General features: G+C 42.8%; 1 protein-coding gene across 11 annotated transcripts in view; it reads right to left on the reverse strand.

The window, feature by feature from the left end:
- The window catches only part of LOC133499419 (tenascin-like), a 137,771-nt gene that overhangs the window by 67,540 nt on the left and 49,593 nt on the right, over positions 1 to 20,638 (reverse strand). For 2 of the 11 annotated variants that reach the window (XM_061817443.1, XM_061817436.1), the window contains exons 2-4: positions 5,831 to 5,962; positions 5,626 to 5,730; positions 5,332 to 5,408 (exon numbers count right to left, since the gene is read on the reverse strand). The exons of 8 other annotated variants lie outside the window; for them this stretch is intronic. The gene's annotated coding sequence lies outside the window, so the exon portion shown is untranslated. The remainder of the gene's footprint in view (positions 1 to 5,331; positions 5,409 to 5,625; positions 5,731 to 5,830; positions 5,963 to 20,638) is intronic. One more of the 11 variants, XM_061817438.1, reaches the window with a different exon arrangement.

Genomic DNA, 20,638 nt, shown 5'->3' on the forward strand with positions numbered 1-20,638 from the left:
GACCAGCAAAACAATTAAAAAAAAAGTGTGCCTTATTGCCTGGACAATACCGTAGTTGAAATGGGGATTATTTTTCTCACCATCTTTGCTTTCTTGTGTGTGACACACACCAGTGTAACGAATCAATTTGAAGCTATACACAGACAATAAATGTTCTTCCAACCGTGTTTTAAAATTTCCAATGGTAAATGCGCCACATGTCAAAATATGCATGTGCTATGTGAGTGATGATCCGGTCTGACCGTTTTTCATGTGTGTTTATGTGAGAAGACTGTTCCATGCTGAATGAGCAGAGTTTTTCTCAGCAGGGAAAATGATCCTCATCTTGTTGCTGAGAGCTCCTGTAGCCAGTCAGGCAGAAATAATCTTCACTAATCCTATACAGCACAATGACACATATGGAGCACATCTTTTGGGTGACAAAAAAAAAAAAAAAAAAATTCAATGACACGCCGGCGTTGGCCTCACAGTTCTGAGGTCCCGGGTTGAATCCTGGACCCACCTCTGTGGACTTTGCATGTTCTCCCCGTGCCTGCGTGAGTTTTCTCCGGGCACTCCGATTTCCTCCCACATCCCAAAAAGATGCAACATTAATTGGACACTCTAAATTGCCCCTAGGTATGATTTTGAATGCGGGTGTTTGTCTTGATGTGCCCTGCGATTGGCTGGCAACTAGTTCAGGGTGTACCCTGCCTTCTGCCCGTTGACAGCTGAGATAGGCTCCAGCACTCCCTGCGACCCATATGAGGATAAGCGGCTAAGAAAATGGATGGATGGATGGATGAATGGATGGACCAACTTGAGGGGCACTAAATTCATTCTCACCCCAGTTCCCAAAGGGAGAAGCAGGATATCTATGCTCTCTGGGGGAAATCTGAGTTCTGGCTATAACAATATTATTTAGATGATATAATGCTTTGAAAGCTTGTCTATGGAGAGCACCTGTTTTAAAAGAGTGTCACTGTAGTCCTTGCATCTCACCATCTGGTCCTCTTCTCACCTTCCTGTCACTCTCACTTTCTGTCTCCTTCCCTCAAAGCCTCACAAAGCGAAATAAGGAATTGCTGTAGGAGTTCTCCACCTGATGAAAGCATACCTGTACATTGACTTTCAATGAAACTGAGCAGGGTTGATGCCCCACATGACAGCCATTAAGGTCACCAGTCATCAAATTTTTTTAAGGGACCAATTTTTGTGTCACTCACCATTACATGGGGTGACACAGACTATCTCAAATAAAATGTGCACTCATAAGACACAGCACATTTTTCCAATTTGCGCCAGCCCATCTCAGATGAACACAGGCCCAGAGAAGAATGTAGCATTTGTAGATGTAGCGACAAAATATTTTTGGACAATTGTTTTCTGAAGTGTTCCTGAGCAAACAATCAAAAATCCTTTAGATAATATTGACAGTGTCATTACAGTGCCACCCGAGGCATCGAATGTCATAGGCATTCATTGTAGGTTTTTGGCCTCACTGCTTACCTGCATGAAACTCTCCAGATTCACAGAATCTTTTCAGATGTTATGTGTGGTAAATGATGAAATCCCTTAATTGAATTACATCGAGAAACTTAGTTGTTAAAATGCAGGACTTTGGGCTGATGCAATTGTTCACAATGCTGTGAACATCACCCCATCCTGGCTTGTGAACCATTGAGCCTTTCATGACATTTGCCCGTTTCCAGTTAACTGGGTCACCTTTTTTTTTTTTTAAAGCATTACTCATCCATCCCAGTCTTTTGTTGCCCGTATAAGCTTTTGTGGAACATGTTGCAGGAATTAAATTCAAAGTGATATAAATGAAATAAATGCAATACAACAATTACGTTCATCTGTTTGAACATTAAATATTTCGTTTTTCCATTGATTGGAAAAAAGTCGGAAAAGGATTTGCAAATCATTGCATTATGTTGTGATATGTTACACAATCTCCCAACTTTACTGGAATGAATTTGGGTTTGTCAATAACAACCTAAAATGAGAAAAAAAAATTCAAAAATGTTTCATATTTAAAATTTTCACTAGTTTATAAAACAACCAATCTTTTCAGGGACAAAATTCAATCACATACCTACGTAGAACTAAATTACAATGTTGGGTTCCCAGTTTTTCACTCCAACTTAATCGACAGACAGAGTAAAACTATGAAAAGTTGGCTGGAGCAGCTGAAATAAGGCTTTCTTGACTCCGTATAATTGGTGCCGTCTAACCTGGAGCATAGAGAATGTGAGAAGTGAGACATGATCTCTCAATGACAGTGCGACCCAATTATGCTATGGAGCCCCTATAGCAATCGAGGATGTCAAAGTGGGCAGTAATAAGATGGTGGTGAAAACACACCACCAGCCATGGGTCTGTGTGAGCTTGTGGGTGACCTGCAAAGACCTGTTTACCTCATTAAAAATGAATCACAAAGTAATAAGGGCCCTGCGACTATACTCCTCCTCCCTTCCAATGTCTGTCCTTCATCCATTATGTAGCAGAGAGGAGGGATACCATGGGTTAAGTCCTCAGGGAGGGTCACTTGGACAACGACCCAGACCAAATTCTCTTCCTGGAGCTCCTGCCTTTCTGATGTTTTAATGAGACAATACTAAAGCGCTGAGATGTATGATGATAGTAATGAGCATTGAGTATAGGAGTGAAAGTGGAAGCAGGTATCAGGAATAAGCAAGTCACCGTGTTAAGTTAAACAAAGATGGAAAGAACCCATTAAGGTTTCATAATTCATATCAAAGAAAGTACACAGACTGTAGTAGAATCAAGATAAAGGAAATATGGGGGGAGGGAATCAGCAGTTTTTATCACATTAGTTTTTATCATACAGTATTTACATGGAGTATAGAGCTCATGCACGTCACCATTTTCACCAAGGCATATTGCGGGTCAAACAGAGCAGCTCGATATTGCAGCAGACATTGAACCGGAGGAAAATATTTACAAAACCAGAGACCTGTTGTGTTGTTGGTTGTCACAACAGATGAGACAGATATTCAAAGAGTTCATTCTATGGAATGCCAGCTGAAAAACCCAGAAAATATCACTGGATTTCGGCAATTAAACATGATGGATGGTGGCCAACCAAAATACGCGCACGCCTGTGTAGCAATCGCTTCAATTCAGGTAGGAATTATTCTTCTCAATCCCAAATTACCAAAAACTATTTACCATGCCCAGTTGGCTCATTTGAGAACAATGCGTGTTAAAAAAAACGTCTGTTGCAGAGGTTTACATTGGGTACGAGTAAGTGTGGCCGCAATCGCTTCCATGTACGTTCCATGATTCATTGATCTGTAGTGTTTTCCCAACGGAAGGAGCTGGAAGAGCTGGTGGGCAGGATGTGAAGGGTCCGAAAGGATCCTGCCTGCTTTGGACCTAGTTCGTGTTGCGTGCAAGCCCTCTATAGTGAGTAGTGTGGTGTTGACAATCCGTTCAGCAGTTTTGATTGTCCGTTCCTTTTTTGTGGTGGCCCCAAACCAGACTGTGATGGAGGTACACAGTACTGATTGGATGACCGCTATGTAGAACTGTCTCAACAGCTCTTGTAACAGGCTGTGGTTCCTCAGAAGCCGCAAGACGTACATCCTCTGCTGGGCTTTTTTGAGGATGGAGTTGATGTTCGTCCCCCACCTCAGGTCCCCTGAGATTGTAATTCCCAAGAACTTGAAGGTTGTGACAGTTGACACAAGAGTGTTGGACAGTGTCAGGGGCAGCTGTGGTGAAGGTTCCCTCCTGAAGTCTACAATCATCTCCACAGTCTTTAGCGTGTTCAACACTAGGTTTTGTTGACCACACCCAAGCTCCTGTCTCACCACTTCCTGATGATACGCAGACTCGTTGTCGTATAAATGAGTTTGTGCAGCCATCAGTTGGTGACCTAAAACTAAAACGCACTTGGGTTCTACATAGGGATTTGGCACCTAGATGTCCTCCGCCCCCGCTGATGGGCAAAGAGGTTGCTTACAAGTTATGGGAATGGACTAGCAAATACAGTACATAAATGTAAGTGAGGGTAATTATTGATATTCCTAACTAAGGCAGTCATGTTTAAAGAAGGGCTTATACATTGCTTGTCGGCCGTCAGACTACGATGACAGATTCACATTAAACCAACTTCACTACAATGTACTGCATTTTAACAAAGATTAGAAAAAATTATCAAACAGCTGTGTCACATCCAGAAGCTATGCAGCTAATGTACCATGGCTTGTAATGTTGCTTCTCAGTGTGCTGTGATGTTTTCTTTGCATATAGTTAAGCTGTAGCTCATGTAATGAAGTATTTCATTGTTGCGAAGCCATTAGTATAGTGTTTGAATGATCTCGTCCAACATTGATTTACTAAACACACATGAGGTCTGGTTAACATTATAAGTAACAGGACGCCTTTTACAAAAGGAAACAAAACCCCGGAAAAAAAAACCCAGTGCCAAAATACCAAGTGACACAAAATGCTAAAGTTCCATTTAGAGGACAATGAATAGAAATGACAGGACTACACTATAACATACTAATATCAAAATCCTCCCAAACGTTGGTAAGTGTATCTTCTGTCTTCTTGATTTTGTGCTTCTGTTTTACGTCAATGCTACAAATTATGAGATGCCAAATTAATATTCATTGATCCTGTGACAGTGACAATAGTTATTTTCTATTCTATTCCGTCTGTCAATTTTCTGAGCCGCTTATCCTCACAAAGGTCAAGGGGGTGCTAGAGCCAATCCCAGCTGTCATTGGGCAGGAGGCGGGGTACTTGAACTGGTTGCCACCCTATCAAAGTACAGGCAACACTCGCACTCACAGTTACACCTAAGGGCAGTTTAGACTGTCCAATTAATGCACGTTTTTTTTTGGGATGCGGGAGGAAACTGCAGTACTCTGAGAAAACCCATGCAAGCACGGGGAGAATATGCACACTCCACACCGACGGGACGGGGATTTTAACACCAGTCTTTAGGGCTACTCGACAATACAATAATACTCTAACCAGTTTCTTTACCGTGCCCTCCATTTATATTCCGTTTCAGAATTCTTTTTTTGTGTTTGCTTACCAATGGGTAGCACGGTGAACGACTGCTTAGAGTGTCTGCCTCACATCTCTGTGGACTGGGGTTCAAATCCTAGCCCTGCCTGTGTCGAGTTTGCATGTTCTCCCTGAGCCTGCATGGGTTTTCTCCATAAACATCTGTTTCCATCCATCCATCTACAGGGAGTATTCAGGTTAAAACAATTCGACTTTACAACACCTGCCCGCTCTTTTTTCTTGCTAATGTGCATAGCGCTCATCTGTGTTTGTGTGGGGGAATATTTTTGCATTTTCACCCACCTTTTTAGACATTGTGGCCCCAAAGAAGAAAGTTGTGTCTTTTGCCAATGCTTCTGCAGCCAATAGATAATCCATTACTGTGGAAACGAAGCTCAAGATCATAAAAAGATCGGAGAAAGGAGAGACACCAACAAAGATTGGTAATGAGCTAGGCTACAGTCAGTTGACCATGGAGACAATTATTGAAGACAAAACCCGTACTGCAGCGCATGCGAAAGGTTCTGTTCCTATGTCAGCTACAGTGATCACAAAGCAACGTTCTTTGATACTTGTTGAGATGGAGTGGCTACTTACACTATGTTACGGGTTGAGGACCAAATTTCTTTGCAATTGCTAAGCACAGCCTCCTCTTGTTCTCCATCCACTTCTCAGCGGTAATGGTAAGTACAGCATCTTATCCTTTTAGTTCAATTTATTTGTTTGTTATACAAAGTATTTTGACGTAAATTCTGACTTTAATGGTGAACTCTGACTTATAACGAAATTAGAGTTACATTACCAGCATAGGAACAGAACTCCTGCAGGTGGGGCTCGAAGGCGAGTGCCTGGTGGCCGGGCTTGCACCCATTGGGCTTGGCCGGGCACAGCCCAAAAGGGTAACACGGGTCCCCCTTCCCACTTCAGAAAAGTGCTTATAAGACAGCAGAAACAAATGACATTAGATTCATTCATTGTGTCATTTTCTTTTACTCCATTAACCCTACCTCGAGTTGCAATTTTTTTAATGTTACGTACTTTCTGTGCAAATAAAAAACAGTTTGTCTGTTTTTTCCCCTTCATTATTGCTTTTTTAAAGTTACACTGCACTTTTGTTAATAAAAATAGTTTTACAAGGCTGTAGAGCGAGTTGCTACAGATACGGCAATGCACTCCCGGCCTTACATACTTTACTAGGCTAAAGCATACATTTTAAGCAAAAAATAAATATATTTCTTAAAGGATTTAATTATATAAAGTATTTAAACTATACATGTATTCCTACTATGCAGTTTATTATCAGGAAAAGCTAAAAAAATCACTTAAGAAAAACTATTTTTTCGGCTTGGAACGCATTATTTCATTTTCCATTCATTGTAATGGGAAAACGTGCTTCGGTTTTTGAACATTTTGGTTTCAACCCTGCCATCTGGAATGGATTGTGTTCAAGAACCAAGTCACCACTTTATTTAAAATACAGAATTAGCTTTTTGTGAACTGTATTGTCTGTGCTTTCATCCTGGATCAGGCTGTGCCAAGATGGAATTTTAGAATTACACGCCATCTCATCCTGCACTTTCTACTATGGCTTCAGAAAAGACCTTTCACAATCGAAAAGAAAAAATCTCGTCCAGTTTAACCATCTTTTCTTCGATTATTCACATACATACATCATTGCATCTTAAAACAAGCATTTCTACTTTAACTTTCTCCATTAATATCAAAAGTAAACATAAGCAGCATATCTAGCTCGTCCTTGCTCTATGTTGCTCAGACTGTGTTGCGAACTAAAGCAGCGGTGGTGGACACTGTCATTATAAAACACTTTGATGGGCTGCGTAAGTACTGTAACATTTGTAATTATGAGTTTACGTCTTTAAGAGCACTTGATGTGGGCAGGTGTAAGGTAAACTAGGAAAAAGAAAGTGTGGTGGCGCAGCGGTCATTGTTATAGAAAGTTCCGTGTGCTGCCTAAAAGGAACCAGTGGCTTCTTCGTTTTTTACAGTACGTATGTGAATTGTGACATTGGTTGTAAGAACCACTCATCCTCCACTCATTGAATCACATTGCAATGCTATATGTTACAGTGAAGAAAATAAGTATTTGAAAACCCTCCTATATTGCAAGTTCTCCCACTTAGAAATCATGGAGGGGTATAAATTTTGATCGTAGGGGCATGTTTACTGTGAGAGAGATAATCTAAAAAGAAAAATCCAGAAATCACAATGTATGATTTTGTAATGATTTATATGTGTGATACAGCTGCAAATAAGTGTTTGAACACCTGTCCATCAGCTAGAATTCTGACCCTCAAAGACCTGTTAGTCCACTTTTAAAAGTCCACCTCCACTCCTTGTATTAGCCTGAACCAAATGCACCTGTGTGAGGTGTTTAGCTCCATAAAGTCACCTGTCCTCCCCATAGAATCAGTAAGATACAAACTTGTAACATGGCCAGGACCAAAAATCTGTCCAAAGACACCAGAAACAAAATTGTACAACTCCACATGGCTGGAAGGGGCTACGGAGAAATCAGCAACTTGGTGAAAAAAGGTCCACTGTTGGAGCAATCATTAGAAAATGGAAGAAGCTAAACATGATGGTCAATCTCAATCGGAGTGGAGCCCCATGCAAGATATCACCTTGTGGGGTCTCAATGATCCTTAGAAAGGTGAGGAATCAGCCCAGGACTACTCGACAGGACTTGGTCAATGACCTGAAAAGAGCTGGGACCACCGTTTCCAAGTTGACTGTTTTAAAACCCTAAGACGTCATGGTTTGAAGTCATGCATGCCATGGAAGGTTACCCTGCTTAAACCAGCACATGTCAAGGCCTCTCTTAAATTTGCCATCGACCATTTGGATTATACCAAGAAGCCATGGGAGGAAGTTTTGTGGAATGTAGAATCACCCCAGGACTACACGACAGGACTTGGTCTTCTTCTTCTTTTTCTTTCGGTTTGTCCCATTTGGGGTCACCACACCGTGTCATCTTTTTTCATCTAAACATCTCGTGCATCCTCTTCTCTAACACCCACTGTCCTTGTGTCCTCCCTCACAACATCCATCAATGTTCTCTTTGGTCTTCCTCTCGCTCTTTTGTCTGGCAGATCCATCCTCAGCATCCTTTTACCAATATACTCACTCTCTCACCTCTGAACATGTCCAAACCATCTAAGTCTGCTCTCTCGAACCTTGTCTCCAAAATATCCAACTTTGGCTGTCCCTCTAATGAGCTCATTTCTAATCCTATCCAACATGTTCACACCAACCGAGAACCTCAGCATCTTCATTTCTGCTACCTCCAGTTCTGCTTCCTGTTGTTTCTTCAGAGCCACCGTCTCTAATCTGTACAACATGGCCGGCCTCACCACTGTTTTGTAAACTTTGCCCTTCATCCTAGCGGATACTCTTCTGTCACATATAACACCAGAAACCTGCTGACTGTTCCATCCCGCTTGGACCCATTTCTTCACTTTCTTACCACACTCACCATTGCTCTGTATTGTTTGCTATCTCATCTCCCTGGAGCTTCACTCTTCCTCCTCCGCCCCTTTCATTCACGCACATATATTCTGTTTTACTTTGGCTCATCTTCATTCCTCTCCTTTCCAGTGTGTACCTCCACCTTTCTAATTGTTCCTCCGCCTGTTCCTAGCTTTCACTGTGGATCACTATATGCATTCCAGGATGACATTTATGGCAGAGGAGCTATGGCTTATGGTAATAGGAGAGAGAGTGAGCAAGAATCTATAGCTGTCGAAGTGTTTATGAATGGGGAAGGAGATGGGGATGAGGTTCAGAAGCTGTTATAAAGGCATCCAGTGACACTTGCCCAAGCATATGAAATCGCCCGCTGCCATGAGACCACCATAAGGTCTGCGTCATGTCACGAATGCCATGTGGCAGCATATTGCCGAAGGTCGGTCATGTACTGCTGTCATACAGAAGAAAGATAATAATACTATTCTTCCAGCCAGTTCCTTCTCCAGTCCGTGTGGCCCGTTCACACCCTCAACATTGAACCAGCGGAGAAACTTTCAAAAACTAGAGTACGTTGCCACAACTGTAAAAGCTGGGGCCAAATCTACAAGCAGTGTTCTTTCGCTCAACACATCACCAGAACGTCATAAATGAGGAGTACCCTTTGCAACAGTCCTGAACCAACAATGCTCCATCTCAAATCCCAGGACCGAGAAATGTGTATAGCTGTGCATATTTACGAGCTGAGAGTATGTGCAGTGTTGGACAGTAGTGCTACCTCCACATTACTACGTGGCTATCCACCCAGATGTGAGCCCCCCCTGCAGCTTTCGACTGTTGAGACCTTGATGGGTGTGGAACCAGGGGACGTGCCTGTACTAGGTGAAGCCCATATCCTTGTCAATGTCATGACCAGAACACGGGATTGAACCCAAATGCACAACTCACAAGACGCGAGCAGTTCGGGAAGCGTCTTTTTTCAGTCCGATGTCAAAATACCATCAGGCAGTCCACGGGGGCAACATTAGTAGAATCGACAGGCGTAAGAGATGGGTCAGGAACGAGTCGGAGGTCGGTGCACGGGAAAGCAGAAGCATGAAAAGGAAGTTGCGGGAACACAAGACAACAATCTGACAATGTCATGCTGTTCGGACTCCGCAATGCTCCAGCAACATTCCAATGGCTGATGGACTGTATGCTGCCTGGTCTATTTGGACGACATCATCGTGCTGGCCAAGGACGTGCCGGAGATGCTTCAGCAGTTGGGTCAGGTATTCGACCAACTCCAGCAAGCTAATTTGAAATTGAAACTGGCCAAATGTTTCCCATTTCGTCGCCAGGTTTATATCTATATCTGGGCCATATAGTGTCCAAGTGTGATGTGGCCATGGACCCCAGAAAAGTGGAAAAAGTCAGAACGTGGCCCCCACCAACAATGACCCAGGAGGTCAGACGCTTCCTTGGCCTGGCTTCCTACTAACACCGGTTCGTTAAGGACTTTGATAACTGAACCACTGCATAACTTGACGAAGAAGAATACTCACTTCCAGTTGGATTCGGAGCACCAAGCAGCTTTTGATGTGCTTAAGTCTCGTCAGCCCCTGTCCTCGGCTATCCACTGGACCATGGTGACATGGTGCAGACAGTGATGCAAGTGATACAGTTATTGGTGCTGTACTCCCACAAATGCAACAGGGCATAGAGCGTGTGCTGGCATATGGCAGTCGTAAGTTCACAAAAACTGAACAGAACTACTACACAACAAGACGAGAACTGCTCGCCATTGTTGATTTCACATCCGATTTTCGTCAGCACCTCCTTGGATGTCCTTTCAAGGTGCACACTGATCACAGCACCCTGCATTGGTTGACAAAAATGAGAGCACTAGAAGAAGAACTAGCTCATTGGCTTGAGAAGCTGGCCGAGTACGACTTGAGATTGTCCACTGTCCAGGTCAGATGCACACCAAAGTTGATAGCCTCTCCCGAAGTCAGTGCCGGCAGTTCTGCCCCTGCGAAATACATCAGCGCTTCCTGGAGGCGTCACTCATCAGTCAGTCCAATGTAATTTGAACTCTGACCACAGATCTCTGTTGCCGAGTCTAGTGGGTTTGGGAGTGCTTGCGCCTGATACGGCACTGAGTCCAGTGGGGGTGGAAGAACTGTCGGCCGTTACAGAACTGTGTCCAGTGGGTGTAAGTCAAAGCACCTCTACCCCTGTAGTTTCCTAAACGGGCTAATCTTGATGGATCATTCCTTCTTTACTTGCACCATAAAAGGGCCAAACAAAGGTAGTCCATGACGCAGGTTATTTGTTCAAAGAAAATGTTTTACTTGAACTCCAACAACCAATATAAAGTACATAAATAAAATTGTTTCCAGATCGAATGGGCACAGCATATCCAGGTCAATGAACAAACAATTTGAAGGAGTGGACCCTTTCCTCACACTCCTCATTGATGAACAGTGGGACCGGGTTGACACTGCATTTCAGGAAGTACAGGATGATTTTCTTCGACTTTGTGGTGTTCACTGTAAGGTTGTTTACAGAACACCACTTTGACATTTACCAATCTCATCGCCTCTGGTGCCAAACTTGTACCAGCTGTGCATCCAGAGCTCACCCCCATAAAAGACCACAAGCTCAAAAGGGGTCTCTCCGAGTGGGAGCCCCGATGGAACGGATTGCCCAGACATTATGAAACCGTTGAATGAAATTGAGTTCAGAAAACCATATGTGCTGGTGATACAGGATTATCTTTTGAAGTGGATGGAGGCGTTCCCGATTCCCAATGAGCGAGTTAAGACTGTCGCTGAACTTGTTGCGTCTGAGTGGGTGTGTCGCTATGGGATACCTCAAGCTCTGCACAGTGATCAGGGCTGCAACTTTGAGTCTGAGGTATTCCAAGGGATGCGGAACCTGTTCGGCATAGACAAAACTCACACCACGCCATTCAAACATCAGATAGCCAAGTTAAATGCTTTAACACCACTCTCCAGAAGATCCTGGTTTCCACAGCAGAACGTTGTAATTGGGACTGGGGCCTTATGGTCCCCTACGCTGTCATGCCCTACAGGGTCACCAAGCACAGTGCGACAGGATTCACTCCAAACTTCCTGATGTTCGGGCAATAAGTAAGTGAACCAGTGGACCTTGTTGCTTGAATTACAGTCTCAGAGGACCTGAAGTGGGAGATGAAGATCAACGCCATTCTACAAAAAAGTTCAACAAAGGATGTATTCCTTGCACCTTCTTAAAAAGCAAGGCCTCTCACAAGAGCTGCTTAGACAGTTTTACTCAGAGCTTATCGAATCAGTACTGTGTACCGCCATCACAGTCAGGGGCTGCCATAAAAAAGGACAAACTCCGACTGCACCGACAATCAAAACCACTGAACAGCTTGTTGGCACCACCCTACCCACCCTTGAGGACTGGTACGTCATTTGAACTAGGTCCAGAGCAGGTAGGATCCTTTCAGACCCTTCACATCCTGGCCACCGGCTCTTCTAGCTCCTTCCGTTGGGTCGGCGCTACCGATCAGTGCAAATCAAAACTAGCAGGCATTCAGTTTTGTTCCCTCTTGCAATTATGTCATTAAATTCTGGATCAGTGAATCTACTATTTTCTGCCTTGGGCCATTGTTGGGACACGCCCTCAGATCCTCCTGGTTCAATCAGTATTAGTATTAGTATTAGTAATATATTCTGAAGACTATCGCACGATTTTTCACTTGAAACTGCTCCTTTTCCACAATTGCCATTGCACTGGTCTATAACGGTGAACCGCGAACAGGTAAGGGGACACTGCATAAGATTAACAAAATGTGGGGCGCTGACACACGCTTAACTGCTCTAAATGAAGAAGACTCTGCATCTTGCACATCTGTGACTCTTATAAGGAATAGTTCGTTTTAACTAAATGTCTCCTGTTTTTTTTTTTTGTTCTTGTTAGCTTGTTCTTTGGTCATACCAGGGCGGTAAAAGATTGGTGTAATATTCAGGGGTTATACCTGTTAATGCGAAGCAAAAGATTGATACCATGTGAATTCACACTTTCTTTCTCAGAATGATTGTTTTTCCCTGGATGCGGCAATTTCTTGTACATTAAATTATGGATCAAGGTGAGGCTAGGGACAGCACCATTTATTCCCAGATCATATTGAGAAAAAGGGACTTTAAAAGAAATGACCACATCCCCCAACTATGTAAAATATTACACTGCATTACACAATCATGAACGTTTTCATTTCTTGTGACAATAATTGACGATACAATATTGTGAAGTGAGTGTATTAGACCGTATGCTTATAAAACTACCTCTCACAATAGTTTTCTTTCATTGCGTATAATGGAAATCCAACTAACAAAGAAGGATGTTATTTATTTGTTGTTGAAGGTGTACACACTTATACCAAGACAATTTTCTCAGAGTTGAAATCATTTTCATCAGATTATGGCATTTTAAACCACTAGCTTCATCTTACCATTCTTCATGTCTCATTTCTGGGTGGAACACATATGAGCACATAACAGTTTTGTCTTGTAATAGTATGTCCCCAACACATCCGGAGACTTGGTGCTTATCTCTTCTATTTTTAAGCTTTCCTGAGCAGTCCCTTTACAACCTGATGGCAGATCCCACCCGTTGTCTCCTAGTTGAACCCCAGCTCACATTCAGCATCAAACAGGTGGAGACAGATACAACACCATATGTGCCAGCCTTTCTTGCTTTGTAGATTAAAATGTCAATGAGTTCAGAACATTTCAACAAGCATATAAAGTCTCAGCCACATTAAGATAACTGATGATTTAAATGGGATGTAATTTCTGCCACAAACCATAACAGAGGTAGAATATAAGATGGAGGAATCAATCTGACAACATGGATCCAGATTTGATATTTCACCATCGGAAGCAAGTTGCTCTTCTGCAGAAGGAAATTTAAAGTCCTGTATTAAATTTCAAGTCACACAAACCTAACACATAAGTACAGTACCTGCTGTCTGGAGGGGAAACACATTCTCAAAATGTTAAACTCATTCATCCTATTATTTGATATCTTTTGCACTGGCAGTTAATAAAAATAGACAATTCACAACCTTAAAACAAAAAAAATCATATGCAAATAAAGAAAATTATTAATTGTTAATCAATTGTTAATAATTGTTATATTATAAACATCACTCATTTAAAGCCCAGGCGTCATCCCTATAAACATTTTAAAATAGATAGTGTAATAAAAAATACATATAACATTATTCACTTCAATGCCCATACAAAAAAATAAATGTGAGCGATCCATCCATGCGCAAAGTTGCAGAAGTGTCATTCTACGATATCCAAGTGGTCATCATATTGGCTGCGTCTTCTGTCCGTGACGTCACCCGGACATTCGCAAATGAAAACACGGAGTGCACCCTAACTATGGGAGACAAACGCGCCCTGTCTGACACGGAAGCTCTTTTCGAAAAGGAGAACACCACACAACCGAGTGAAGTTACCGGGGCAATATTACACTATTGTTTTGAGCCATATTCAGATGATATGCGATCACGGCTAAACCTCATCCCCGTCCGATCCACTTCCGCGGCGGAGATAAGTCATCACGGCGATGCACAGCCTTTGCAGAAGCAGTGACCGCCGAACGCGGGGGCCTCAGCCGGTGTAGCTGCCGTGGTGGTATATAAGGAGGTGGAGCCGAGCCGTGCTGCTTTTAGGGGTATGTTCAAAGCCACCGCAGTACTTGTTGAACACTGTCGAGCTGGGGCGCATTACTGCCTACCTGTTATTTGGAACCCACGAAGCTCTCCTCCTCTGAACCTGTGCAATCCATTTTTCACAACGAACCGGGTCTCTTGCAAATTTATGAAGGCTAAATCCATTCTCCCTTCCCAGAGGTAAAACTAATGGAAACACTCGGGGGCGCCTCTGTCCTGTACGTCACTTCCTGCTTCTTATTATTTCTTCCCTGCTGAAGCAACTTCCCCGCGACCTGACTCGGAAAAGCGGTAGATAATGGATGAATGGATGGATGGATGGATGATCATAAATGGCATAGTGAGATGAAAAGGAACTAAAAGGGTTCAGTCACCTTGTGTGGATGCCAACCACAATAGTGATAATGGCACCTGGTGAGCATGTTTGATCAGATCTGTAAAACTAGAGCTGCGATATCTTTCAAATTCGTAAACCGATGTCCATTTCTTTTTTCAATTTCATTAATTTCCATCTGACTTTGGTGAAAAAGTAGCACACACGTTGGCCAGACTGTTGCCATCAGTCACAGGACTGACAAGCATAGATGGAGAAACATTCACGCTCATTCATACCATGAACAGTTGAAGATTCTTTAGTAAAACTATCATATCATTTTGGACTGCAAAAAACCCTCAAAAAGACCAAACTCAACATGGAAAGTGATATAACAAAATGATCCAGCCATCCATATTTCATAACGCCTAAGTGCAGTTTGCATGTTCTTCCCGTGCCTGCTTAGGTTTTCTCCAGGCACTCCAGTTTCCTCCTGCATCCCCAAAACATGCATTCATTGGATACTCTAAATTACTCCTCGGTGTGATTGTCAGTGCGACTCTTGTTTGTCTCTATGTGCCCTGCGATTGACTGGCAACCAGCTCAGGGTGTATCCCACATCCTGCCCAAATATAGCTGGGGTAGGCTCCAGCAATCCCTTGACCCTCGTGAACATAAAAGGCTCGGAAATTGGATGGATCGAATACTGATACAAACGTCAGTGGGAATGGATATATTGTTATAATATAATATATAATATTTTATTGTTATATATGCTATTAGTAGCAAGCACAAAAACATGAGTCATATACACCATCTGAGTTCTTAAGTTTCAATCATCTGAAACATTATTCATTTGTGCAGCTGTAGATCAGTGGACAGAGCGGGTTGTCTTGTGACTGAAAGGTCAATGGTTCGAATTCCGGCTCCGACTATCTGCATGTCAAAGTGTCCTTGGGAAAGACACTGAAATGCTTACATTGCCTCGCAGCTGCCCATTGGTGAGTAAATGTCTTACTGGGTGAATTTGAGAGCACCGGGATTGTGTACATAAGAGCTGTATAAGTGCATTTACTATTTCATTGACCATTAACTATCTACCCATCCATCCATTTTCTGAGCCACTTATCCTCATGAAGGTCGTGGGAGTGCTGGAGCCAATCCCATCTGTCATCGGGCAGGAGGCAGGATACACCCTGAATTGGTTGCCAGCCAATCACAGCTGAACCACCATGCCCGGTTTTAATATACACTTTATATTAAGTTTCCGCCACTCATCCTCTGACTTTTATGTGAAAGGTGGAGAGATCACCAATTAGTTGCAAGGCACATATTGACAAATAATTCACATTTCCTTTGGTACTTAGAGTGAAGAAAATAAGTATTTGATCACCCTGCTATATTGCAAGTTCTCTCACTTAGAAATCATGGAGGGGTCTGAAATTTTCATCGTAGATGGATCTCCACTGTGAGAGAAATAATCTAAAAAGAAAAATACAGAATTAACAATGTATGATTTTTTTTCATGATTTATTTGTGTGATACAGCTGCAAATAAGTATTTGAACGGCTAGAATTCTGACCCTCAAAGACCTATTAGTCCACCTTTAAAAGTCCACCTCCACTCCTTGTATTATCCTGAATTCGAGGTGCCTGTGTGAGGTCGTTAGCTGCATAAAGACACCTGTCCACCCCATACAATCACTAAGACTAAAACTTCTAACATGGCCAAGACCAAAGAGCTGTCCAAAGACACCAGAGACAAAATTGTACAACACCACACGCCTAAAAAGGACTACGGAGAAATTGCCAAGTAGCATGGTGAAAAAAGGTCAACTGTTGGAGCAAACATTACAGAATAGAGGAAGCTAAACATGACGGTCAATCTGAAATGGAGTGGCGCCCCATGCAAGACCTCACCTTGTGGGGTCTCAATAATCCTTAGAAAGGTGAGGAATCAGCCCAGGACTACACGACAGGACTTGGTCAATGACCTGAAAAGAGCTGGGACCACCGTTTCCAAGGTGACTGTTGGTAATACAATAAGACGTCATTCATTTGAAATCATGCATGGCACGCAAGGTTTCCATGCTTAAACCAGCACATGTCAAGGCCCGTCTTAAGTTTGCCAATGACCATTTGGATGATACAGAGGAGTCGTGGGAGAATGTTTTCTAGTCGGATGAGACCAAAATGGAACTTTTTGCTCATCATTCCACTAACCGTGTTTGGAGGAAGATGAATGATGAGTTCCATCCAAGAACACCATCCCTACTGTGAAGCATGGGGGTGGTAGCATCATACTTTGGGGGTGTTTTTCTGTACAAGGGACAGGACGACTGCACTTTATTAAGGAGAGGATGAACACAGCCGTGTATTGTGAGATTTTGGGGAACAACCTCTTTCTCTTAGTCAGAGTATTGAAGATTGGTCATTGTCTTTCAAAATGACAATGACCCGAAGCACACAGCCCAAAAAACCAAGGAGTGGCTCCGTAAGAAGCACATCAAGGTTCTGGCATTGCCTGGCCAGTCTCCAGACCTAAACCCAATAGAAATCTTTGGAGGGAGCTGAAACTCCGCGATTCTCAGCCACACCCCAGAAACCTTTCAGATCTAGAGAAGATCTGTGTGGAGGAGTGGGTCAAAATCCCTCCTGCAGTGTGTGCAAACCTGGTGAACAACTAAAGGAAATGTTTGACCTCTGGAATTGCAAACAAAGGCTACTGTACCAAATATTAATATTGGTTTTCTCAGGTGTTCAAATACTTATTTGCAGCAGTATCGCACACATAAATTGTTAAAAAAAATCATACAGTGTGATTTCTAGATTTTTCTTTTTAGGTTATCTCACACTGTGGACATGCACCTGCGATGAAAATTTCAGACCCCTCCATGATTTCCAAGTAGGAGAACTTGCAATTGAGCAGGGTGTTCAAATACTTATTTTCTCCACTGTATGTTATAGAATGTGGGAGGAAGCCGAAGTGTCTGGAAAATCCACACAAACAAGGGAAGGACACACAAACACCACACAAATTTAAACCCAGAACCACTTGAGTGTGAGACAGACACGCTAACTACTCCACAGTGCTGCCTATACATCCATCTATTTTCTATTATTATTGTCCTCACTAGGGTTGTGTGCCTGCTGACTTATATGAGAGGCAGGTTACAACCTGGAGTGGTCACCAGCCAATTGCGTAGCAGATACGAGCAGACAACTGGTCACACTCGCAATGACACCAATTAAAAAATAGCCATACACAAGCATGGGGGGTACAAAGGATAAAACAAGGGAGGCAAGTCTATTTGTTTTAATTTTCCTGATGTATTTATTTTTTCATCAGGCCATTATTTTCGACACGCGTGTTCCTCTCCCTTTTGTTAGAATTCTTCTAGATTGAAAACATGTTGAATATTATAGCAATTTAAAATAACAAACTAAAAATATCCCAAAACAAACCCAGACGTGATAGATGTAGCAATTGCTGTAGTTGTGGTTTAAATTACCATTGATTTTCTTTGCACTATTTCATTACCGTAATACACAAAAGCTACCATTAAAGCTTGGGAGCGATGTGTCACTGCGGAGTTCCATTCAAGCCCTGCATTTCTTTGTGGTCGGTTTACCACAGTCTGTCTGGGTAAAGGGTCCAGGCCTGTGTCTTTTATGCTTTTGTCTGCTTTCGTAGAGGACGTGAATGGAATGTTGTGGACCAAACAAAAGGCAGATCATGGTTCTATTGAGGGGGACAAATGAGCTTAGTTTGGGTAATGTCAGCCAAAAGGAAAGGGAGGTCTGAGACTCACCTAAAACCGGAACGGGCATGGAGATGAGTTCTTCAGAGTGAACAGCTGTGATCCTCCTACCACACAGCACATGCTCTGTCACTATCTGACAACAAGGGACTCATACTGTTGACGGGTGGAGGAAGGGACAGAGTTGACGGATGGTGAAAGGCAGGGGAATGTCAGCTGATTGCATGTTTCTCTATGGCAACCATGAGCTCTGATTGGGGATTTACCTAAAATAAATAAATAAAAACAACAAGCATGTAACCATGACATAGTGATTATTACCCCAGATTTGACTGCACTGTGGCTACCTTTCATAAAAGCCCCACGTTTAATTGCCAGCCATTGCCTCAACACCCAGCCAAACCCCAATAAAAAAATAAAAATAAGAAATGGGTGCGTTGTGTCAGGAAGGGTATCCTACATAAAAAGTGTGCCAATTTGATCATGCGAGTGACTCACGATGTCGACTCCTGTGGCGATTAGCCAAATGTTGCAATAACAACCTAAAATGATATTGATGGAAAATGGCCAAGGTGGTTTTGGTAAGGGGGTCTTTTCAGGCCATTGAATAAGTCCTGTTGTATAGTCCTGGGCTGATTCCTCACCTTTTTAAGGATCATTGAGAGCCCCCGAGATGATGATGGGGCTCCACTCCGATTGAGATTGACCATCATGGTTAGCTTCTTCCATTTTGTAATGATTGCTCCAACTGTGGACCTTTTTTCAACAAGCTGCTTGGAAATTTATCCATCACCCGTTCCAGCCGTGTGGAGTTGTACAATTTTGTCTCTGGTGTCTTTGGACAGCTCTTTGGTCTGGGCCATGTTACAAGTTTCAGTCTTACTGATTTTATGGGGTGGACAGGTGTCTTCATGCAGCTAACGACCTCACACAGGTGCATCTGATCCAGGATAATACATGGAGTGGAGGTGGACTTTTAAAGGCGGACTAACAGATTTTTCAGGGTTAGAATTCTAGCTGATCGGCAGGTATTCAAATATTTATTCACAGCTGTATCACACAAATAAATCATTTCAACATCATACATTATGATTTCTGGATTTTTCTTTTTAGATTATCTCTCTCACAGTGGACATGCACCGACGATGAAAATTTCAGACCCCTCCATGATTTCTAAGTGAGAGAACTTGCAACTTAGCAGGGTGTTCAAATAGTTATTTTCTTCACTGTACCTCACCACAAATGGTCATGTTACAGGGTTAATGGTCACCCGTTGGAGACCTGATCATCTTTGTAAAAGGGTGGGTGATGTGTTTTCACATTTCTCTTGGCTTGGCCGTGCACTTTTGGTTGTCAGACCACGGAGGGATAGAGGTCTTCCTCCATCTTTGCATCCTGCCTTCCTCTCCCCTCTTCTGTCGCCCTTGCCCATCTTTGCCTCATGATGGGCCTTAAGATGGGCTAATTTTTCACCAGCTACACCCGTCTTGGATGGCGGCCGGCTCCTGTGTTGGGCTCTGCTGGGAACTGGAATCCCCATGTTCTCCGGGGATGGTGGGTGCGAAGGCGGCGGTGGGGTCTGCTGCCCATTGTCTATCTGTGCCACTTCTTTGTGACCACTCTGTTGTTTCTAGTTTTTGGTTTGGTTAAGTTTCTTTGTTACTTTGTTACTTAGTTTGCTTTTTTCCATGTGCTTTGTTTACCTCTTTTGAAAATGAAATACCATTTTGTTGAGACTCCAGGGCTCTTGCCTTGTCTCCCTGCTTCCCTGCATTCACGTCATCCATGTCTTTGTCTTGCCTCCCTCACTTTCACAAGCCTAAACCATGACACAAATATCTCGACATTCTCACTATTTTTCTGCTGTGGTTCTCATCCTTAGTCACCTTGTCCCCTTTGTCCTTCTGCCAGTACCTTTTCTATCTGGTTACATTTTCAATTAGCATCAGAATTCTTAAAAAAATAAAATAAAAAAGAAGCAGAGGAAGTGTTTCAAACTCCTTTATTGCACAACAAAACTGTTCCAGCACAAATGGCATACAGATCCACGATTCTGCAAGCCGATGCAGCGGAACAGAACAAGTCATAAATACATACATACAAATGTACATACATACTGTACATACAGAAATAGGGTAAGAAGCTCGCTCATCTGGCAGGAGCTCTCCACATTGAGAGGAGGTCGAGATGTGGCTTGGACATCTGGTAAGGATGTCTCCTGGACCAAAGGTTTGCTTCATAGACCTGATACAGGTTACTCCATTAACATAATAATGATTGTTTTTCTTCTTATAAACCTGTCTGTTCAGCTGCATTGCCTTGTAATATGGTGGATCTG

Source organism: Syngnathoides biaculeatus, chromosome 4 (assembly GCF_019802595.1).
Source record: "Syngnathoides biaculeatus isolate LvHL_M chromosome 4, ASM1980259v1, whole genome shotgun sequence".
Taxonomy (NCBI): domain Eukaryota; kingdom Metazoa; phylum Chordata; class Actinopteri; order Syngnathiformes; family Syngnathidae; genus Syngnathoides; species Syngnathoides biaculeatus.